The following is an 8,008-nucleotide window of genomic DNA, read 5'->3' on the forward strand; positions in this document are numbered from 1 at the left end:
TGACCGTGACCACCTCTCCAAGAAAGCTCACAAGTTTCTTTCCCCAGTCGATTGTAGAACAGCTAGATATTACCTCTTCCCAAGGTACATAAACCAGATAACCCAGGGAGACCCATCATATCGCCACCGACACCACGAAGTAACACCCATCTACATACCAGTAAAAACTAGCAATCGGAGAAAACGGCAACTAAAGTTGAACGTCTTCTAAAACAACACTTTGCGTCAAAACGACAGAGTATTTTCAGTTGGGTTTTTCGTTGTGGACACTTGATGAATTGAATTGATTAAATCTGCTGTTTTTCACTTGTTTGTGTATTAAATAAACAAGAAATAAGAGAAAAAAGATGAGTGTTAGTTCGTGAAACCGAAAAAGCTGCGAAACTGTAAATTTTCGTTTTCACGAAGTAACACTCTTCAATGTATTTAACACGAGGAAAGTGCAACTTCCGGTCAGCGCGGGCGCGCTCATACAACTTGTTACAAGAAGAGTGTTACTTCGTGAAAACGTTTTTGCTCACTTATGAGCAGAGTGCGCGCCATGCATTGCAATGGAAAATGGAACTTGAGTGTTACTTCGTGAAAACGAAAATTGTCACTTTTGCGCAAAAGTTGCCATGGATACTTAGCGTAATTATTAAAGTAAAGCTCTTGAAGCTTTGAAACTTCGTGCAATGGTAGGCCTTGATGAATAATGTTTAAAAATATAAAAAAACTGAAAATCGAAAAAAATATGCTTTAACACGGTAGAGTGTTACATTGTACTTCGTGGTGTTGGTGACGATATCTGGCAATGGTTCCCCCACTGAGAATATATCTCTTTTTGTTGACAGTTTTCTCAAGCCTCTAGTGCCACAGATTCCGTCATATATTCATGACACTCCTGATTTCCTCCGTAAAATCTCATGTATTCAGAACCAGGTCCCCAACACAGCTATCATCGGTACTTTTGATGTGTCCTCTTTGTACACCAACATTCCCCAAGATGAAGGGATTGCTGCCTGCTCTTCAGCTTTGGCTAAGAGCAGTCACACCTCACCGCCCATTTCTGATATAGTATCCCTCATGAACCATGTTCTAACTAAAAACAATTTTTCGTTCATGGGTAAGAATTTCCTACAGGTACATGGCACCGCTATGGGTACACGGATGGCACCATCAATGGCTTGCCTATTCATGAGCCAACTTGAACAGCGCATGTTGGCTTCAGCCCCGTGCCGTCCCTGGGTCTGGTGGCGCTATATTGATGACATCTTTTTCATCTGGACCAGTAATGAATCTAGCCTCACAGCATTCATTAATCACGTCAATTCCTTCCATAGGACCATCAAATTCACAACCGAATACTCAACCAAGGATACCCACTTTCTGGATGTCAAGGTTCTAAAGACGGATGATGGTTTGATCACAGATCTCTTTGTTAAACCCACAGATAAACACCAATATCTCCACTCAACCAGCTGTCATACACAGGAACTTAAGAAACACCTCGTCTCCCGGGGTCATAGCTCCCTGGCAGTCCATCGAGCAATCCAGAAAGTCAAGGCTCGCTCCAGGGAGTCAGTCAGGCGCAGGGGGGGGGGGGGGGGGGGGGCTGTAGCCCCCCCAAAATTTTGTCTAGCCCCCCCCAAAATAAATTCCGTAAAAAAAAATTGCATTAGCAAAAAGAAGGATTGTGATGTACATGCAAACGGTCTCCCCCTAAAGAAATAGTCGTGACAAGGGTGCATTAGTTAATATAGTGTGAATGATTTTATGATTGTATTGGCGCTCCCCATTGAAAATATGGCACGAGCCCTCCCCCCCCTCCCTCCCCCCCCCCCCCCCCCCCCCCCCCCCCCCCTATTGATTTTCTCGGAGGCCTAAGTGTCTGGAAAAAAATAACCGGTCAACATTTCAGCACGCCTCCCTGAAAAAATTCTGGATCCACCGTGCTAGCCCCCCCCAAAATATTGGTTCTAGAACCGCGCCTGGAGTCAGTACTTTAAAAAAAACCTGTGCAACAACAGAGTTCCAAGGAGAAAGTTCCCTTTTTTGTCACTTTCCACCCCTCACTTCCCCCCATTCGTACAATAACCAGTTCTAACCATCATATTCTTCACACATCAGATCGACTTCAACGTGCTGTACAAGAAGAACCCATAGTTGTCTACAGACGGCCACCCAGTCTCAGGGATCTCATTGTCCGGGCAGAAGTCCCCCCCTTTAATGATAATGTTAACCCCCCTTTTCCACAGGGAACTTTCAGGTGTCCCAACACCTCCAAATGCATCGTCTGTAGACAACACATCAGAGAATCGGACTCCTTCACCAGCCATACCGGTGGTACCGCCCATAGGACAAGGGGTCATGTCACCTGCACCACCACTAATCTAATGTATTTAATATCTTGCAAAGTTTGTGGTGTTCAATATATAGGTGAAACGAGAACTACACTCAAGAGACATTTCTACGGCCACAGATCCACAGTCAACACCCATAAGCTGGATACACCCGTAGGACATCATAAATTTCAATCTTCCTAATCACTCAATTTCTGACATGATTTTACAGGGCATTGAGGCACTAGGAAACCACGGAGAGATTGTTCATCTGAGTAGAGAGAAATTATGGATAAGACGTCTCCAGACCATTCAACCCCATGGTCTGAACATCCAAGAAGGAAATGACTAATAACTTTTTGTCTTTGCCTTCTCCTTTTCACCACAGATAAGCCCCCCCTCCAGTCTGCCTCATTCACCAATTAACTACCTTTCTCTCCCTCTCCCCATCATTGACTTTGTCCTTTGTGTTCCCCACCTCTTGTGGTCAACCATCCCCTTCCCCCAATCCCCCTCCCTTTTGTTACCCTCCTTTCTTGTCAGCCACCTGCTTTCTCTGTGTATTTTCCTCTGCATCATCTATTTCCACTTGACTGCTTTTGTTACATCAGTAATGTATACTTGTACCTGTTTATGTTTATAGTCTTGTCATTTAGCCTTCGAGAAAGACTCTGCAAGGGTCGAAACGTCAGGCCACTTTATATCTAGTTTAGATGGCACACATCCTGGGCCCACTTTCTTCAAAATTTGTATTGCGTCCTCCGTTGACGCATACTTGACTGTTGTGTTGCAATCTGGTATTCCATCGTTTACGGAACCATGTTTAGGATGAGACAAATGATGAATTATTCAAAATGAACCAGGCTGTTTTTTAGGAACTAAACCAATCGAGCTAACGCAAAAATTATCAAGTGGCAAGTCTTGAAACGGCCTGCGAGCCTACCTTGTCTAAGTTCTAACCCTAGTTTTTCAGAAACCACTTTTGGATTTTGAAGAGCACATTTTAAATTTGTTGATGTCCTAAATTTTTGATTGCCTGTAAAACCTAAAAACCAATTGTAAAACCATGAATTAAGAATTTGTACTTAATGCCATCATAGCCTTGTAACATAGTTTAGTGGAACGCCCACATAGACTACATTGTGTCTAAGGCTGGTAAACAGCTGTACATGTTATATCAACTCAAACGTGCTGGTATAGGCCAAAGAGACCTACTTACCATTTACCTATCTGTGATCAGGCCTGTGTTGGAGTATGCATGCCAAGTTTGGCATAGCAGCCTACCAAAGTATCTGTGCAATAAAATTGAAATGGTTCAGAAAAGAGCTCTCAGGTCCATCTACCCAGGTCAAAGTTATGAGAGTATTCTCCTTAGGGTGAAACTACAACCACTGCATGAGAGGCGTAGCGAATTATGTAAGTTGTATTTCAACAAGCTCAAAGATAACAGGCACAAATCACATCACCTACTTCCAGCTCCCCGTCATATGAATTATTCCTTAAGGTCTGCTCCTCAATTCCCTCTCCCACGCACCCGAACAAACAGGTTTAAGAATTCCTTCATCCCGTGGTGTCTATTTAATCAATAGTGTTGGGTTTTAATGGCTTTTTAATCTATGTTTTTGGGTGTTCCTTCCACATTTTAATTGGTGTAATGTTCTTGTACTTATTCCAGTAATATGTTTACCTGTTTGGTGATCATATGCTCGCTTAGCTTATGATTGTTTTGTGTATGACTGATGTCCTGTCTGTTTATAAAAGTGTGTTTCTTAGCCGGCTTCCTGTTATAGGCTGTCGTTTCCTTGTTGTGGTGTCTGTCCATTTGTTTGGTCTGTTTGTTCGATTGTCTTTCCTGTTTTGGTCGTTTGTCATTTGCTGGTTGTTTGTTTGCTTGATGGGGGTGTTGGGGCGTTGTTTGTTTGTTTGTTTGTTTGCCTGCTTTTGATTGTTTGTGCGTCCTATTGTTGAACTTTGTACGGTTAGTGTTTGTCATGTTGTCTGCTTTTGATTGCCTGCTTTTGATTGTTTGTGCGTTCTATTGTTGAACTTTGTACGGTTAGTGTTTGTCATGTTGTTTTTCTACCTGGCGTAAATTAAGTACATGTTTTTAAAATGTTTTTGACTGTAGGCTATAATAACATTTTTAATAGTTTCACTGTCAATCCATTTTATCTTGTAATTTATATGGCCATATTTGAATATAAATTTTACTTACCTGTTCTAACCTCAGTTACATTTTTATTCGAATAAGTTAATTATTGGTTTTATAGTTTATGTGATGTATTTTGTCATTTTTGATGTAGTTTATAACGAATCCAACCCGTTTATGGTTGCTAATAAATTGATCCTTACCTTACACTCAACTGATCGAACGGAAATTTGGGCCCAGACAAGTTTTAAAATCTCAAGTATTCGTCTCCAAATTTACAATTTCAAAGTTATAAAATGGACGTCACAATTAGAAAGAGGATTTTACATGAGCTGCACTAAAATTATTTGAGATTCTAAAATTCAGTAATCAATGCATTCAGAAATCTAATCAGTAAAATAGCTCACGATATCTAGATGAGTTGTACCCGTAATTCAATTATTCAATTCCACAAAATGGCATAGTCCAATCTAGGTTGATCACTTAAGTCAAATTTATCACTCAATTCTATTAAATCTATCAATTCTTCAAATTTTCAATTCTCAAATCTTCACCTCTTAATTATTCTCTAATTTTCAATTTCTGCACTTTTCTTCAAATTTCGTGAATCTTTAACTCAAACACTCCTTGTTTGACATTTAGTGTTTTATCACCACAATTTATTCTAATAACCTTAATTCTCAACTTGTAACAATTCACAACTTCAAATCACCAATTTATCCCGTGAAATTTCAAACTTTCACTTCTTAAACTTCAATCACAAAATCTTTGTTCAATCTCAAAATTTCTCAATTCGTTTCTTAGATTCACTTATTAATCACCGTATCTTCAATTTGACCTCAAAATTAACAAATCGTAATTCACTTCAAGTTTATCAATTTTCTCTTCTGTTTAATTTGAAACCTTTCTGTTTCTATCACAATTTACTTTTTCAATAACACTTCTTTAATTTTTGTTCAAACACTTCTTCCAATTTCGGTTCAAACACTTCTTTAATTTTGGTTCAAACACTTCTTCAATTTCGGTTCAAACACTTCTTCAATTTTAGTTCAAACACTTCTTCAATTTTAGGTCAACCTTCTTTTCTTTCTGTATTAATCTCAATTCATTCAGATTACCAATACCACATCAAATATTATCTTCGGGAAAATTGAATAATTATTAATCCTTCTTTCAATCTTGTTGATTTAAAAATATTAACACTCTCACATTCAAAATCCAAATCAAGTTTATGGTATTTCGCCAGTTATTTTATACAATCATAAAGGTGACTGCCGCCAGGTCCTTGTCAGCCTGCCAACTGTCTATGCAGCATCACTCAGATTCCGGTCCAAGGGGTCCGGTAGAGGTAGGGGTCCTTGACAAGAGCTTCAGTTCCTCAGGGTAGTGCGAGGCTCACTCTACTCGGTAGAAATATCTCCCCATTCTTTGTGCCATCTGAGATTAGAAATTTTACAAGCCAAAACCCCACTAAGATTCCGCACCATTTTTAGCAAGTAAAGAATTCAATCTCAGATTTTACAATTAAATCAATTCACTTCTAATTAATACAAGAAATAAAGTGGGCAAAGAAAATAATTTAAACTTACAGTTAGCATCTTCGAAACTCTCTCGGAGTTGCATACAATGTCAGCTTTTTATGCAGACCACAGACAAGCAATATTTACCTTTTAGCGTTTAAATGGCCTAGATTTGGGGAAATCTTTCCCATCATCCAAACACTTGTTGCAGACTGGCAACACAACTCTTTATTTTTCGCGTAATTAACGCAGCTCTCCTTGGACCACCAGTTGTCTCTGCAACGCAGAAACAACACACTCAAATTTATCCGCATTATAAATATAAACGGTCGAAAATGACCGAAGATCCCCATTTGCCCTTGATGGAAACCTGTACGCTTCGGTACCGGGCGCCATGATGCGACGGCGTACGCGCGTAACCACGGGCCGGGGGCCGGCCGGGTCGCGTCGGCCGCCGGGGTTACAGAATAGTTTACCATTTTTAGAATAAATATATATCAATTGTTATCGTGTAAAATAGTGGAAAATTAATTAAAATAATTTATATTATAATGAACTATTTTCAATTGTATTTTCAGTAGTGTATGTAGCAGTTCGCGCCGTGCAACAGTCTAGGACGAGGCTATACATGTACTGTACATGTACATGTGCATCTATCATGCATGCATGGTGCATCGATCTCCGCACGCGCACTGCCTGTAGGCCTGCGCGATCTTCTGCATGTTCGTTGTGTCATGGAGAGGAAGGTGCTAAACATTGTGCACTCCAAAGTTCCACGCGCGCTATCGTCATACAACTGAGGAGAAACGTTCAGAAATGGTTTCAAAACGTATTTAAAATTCATTTCTATAGATTTTAATTATATTTCTTCCCTTCAAAAAAAAATAAAAATATCCAGGGTCGGCCGCATTTTTAGGGTCGGTCGGGTTACGCCAACATAACACTTTTTTTTTTAGGCCTAATCACATCATAAATTTGAAGCCATTTTAAAAACTGATATTCTCGTTTGACAACAATGTAAAATGGCTTAATAATGTAACTGGAAGTGCCTATTAGAAACTGAATTTGTCCTAAGCACCCTTTTCCTAGCAGTGAAAAAAAGACAAGCTCATCTTTTACCTTTATATGCAACATCCATAAACTTATGTAATTGGCCCATTAGAACCCTCCGATGCAAACATGCATTCTTAGCCATGCTGTTACTCGGGTCAAAATCAGTCAAGTGACCGTTTTTTGACCCGATGGAATTCTATGCATAGAACTACATTATTGACCCGTTTTGACTGCTTAAGTAACTGGCCATGAGAATGACTTGACCAACTGTGACCCGTAGAACAGTTGTTGATAATGAATATTTGCTGACTGTTATTGACTCGTTAAAGTACTGTCATAGACAGTAAGTTGCTGGTATTGACTGTTTGAAACATGATCCCTGTCAAAACAGCTGTGGGTGCTAAATTGCTGTTGACTGTTTTTGACTTGACAGTCCTTCTGATTTGAAAATCACAGGCGTGTGGGAGAAGGCACACCTGGACTTTTCTAGGTGTGTATTTTTCTAGGTGTGTGATTTTCTAGGTGTGTGATCTGTGTGTAACCAGGGAGAGTGGAATTTATTAGTTTAAAATGTGGCACTCTCCTTTCAACCGAGGGGTTCCACTAAAAAAATGATTTGGGTAGAGCGAAGTTTTCTGTTGTCTCAAAAATATGAAATGTTTTATTTATAGTACAAATAGAGACAATATATATACAAATGATCAGGTACAGCATTTACAAAAAGAATTATATTAGGAAATTTGGTGAGTATATAAAAACGGAACTTTGTTGGGTATATAAAAACAGCACTTTGTTGGGTATATAAAAACAGCACTTTGTTGGGTATATAAAAACAGCACTTTGTTGGGTATATAAAAACAGCACTCAAATAGGTAAAATAGGGTGGTGAACTGTCACTCCAAGGATGGTATCACTTGGGATGGTCTACGTTCATGCCTTCTCCGTGTCCGATGTGAAAATCGACG

The 8,008-nt window shown here is 39.6% G+C and overlaps 1 long non-coding RNA gene across 1 annotated transcript; it reads right to left on the reverse strand.

Annotated features, from left to right (window-relative positions):
* Positions 1–5,652: 5,652 nt before the first annotated feature.
* Positions 5,653–6,143, reverse strand: LOC119732782. The gene is made up of 2 exons (XR_005271600.1): positions 6,060–6,143; positions 5,653–5,907 (listed from the first exon to the last, which is right to left on the reverse strand). It is a non-coding gene; the product is annotated as an uncharacterized LOC119732782 (long non-coding RNA).
* Positions 6,144–8,008: the final 1,865 nt, after the last annotated feature.

This window comes from Patiria miniata, unplaced genomic scaffold (genome assembly GCF_015706575.1).
Source record: "Patiria miniata isolate m_02_andy unplaced genomic scaffold, ASM1570657v1 HiC_scaffold_25, whole genome shotgun sequence".
NCBI lineage: Eukaryota > Metazoa > Echinodermata > Asteroidea > Valvatida > Asterinidae > Patiria > Patiria miniata.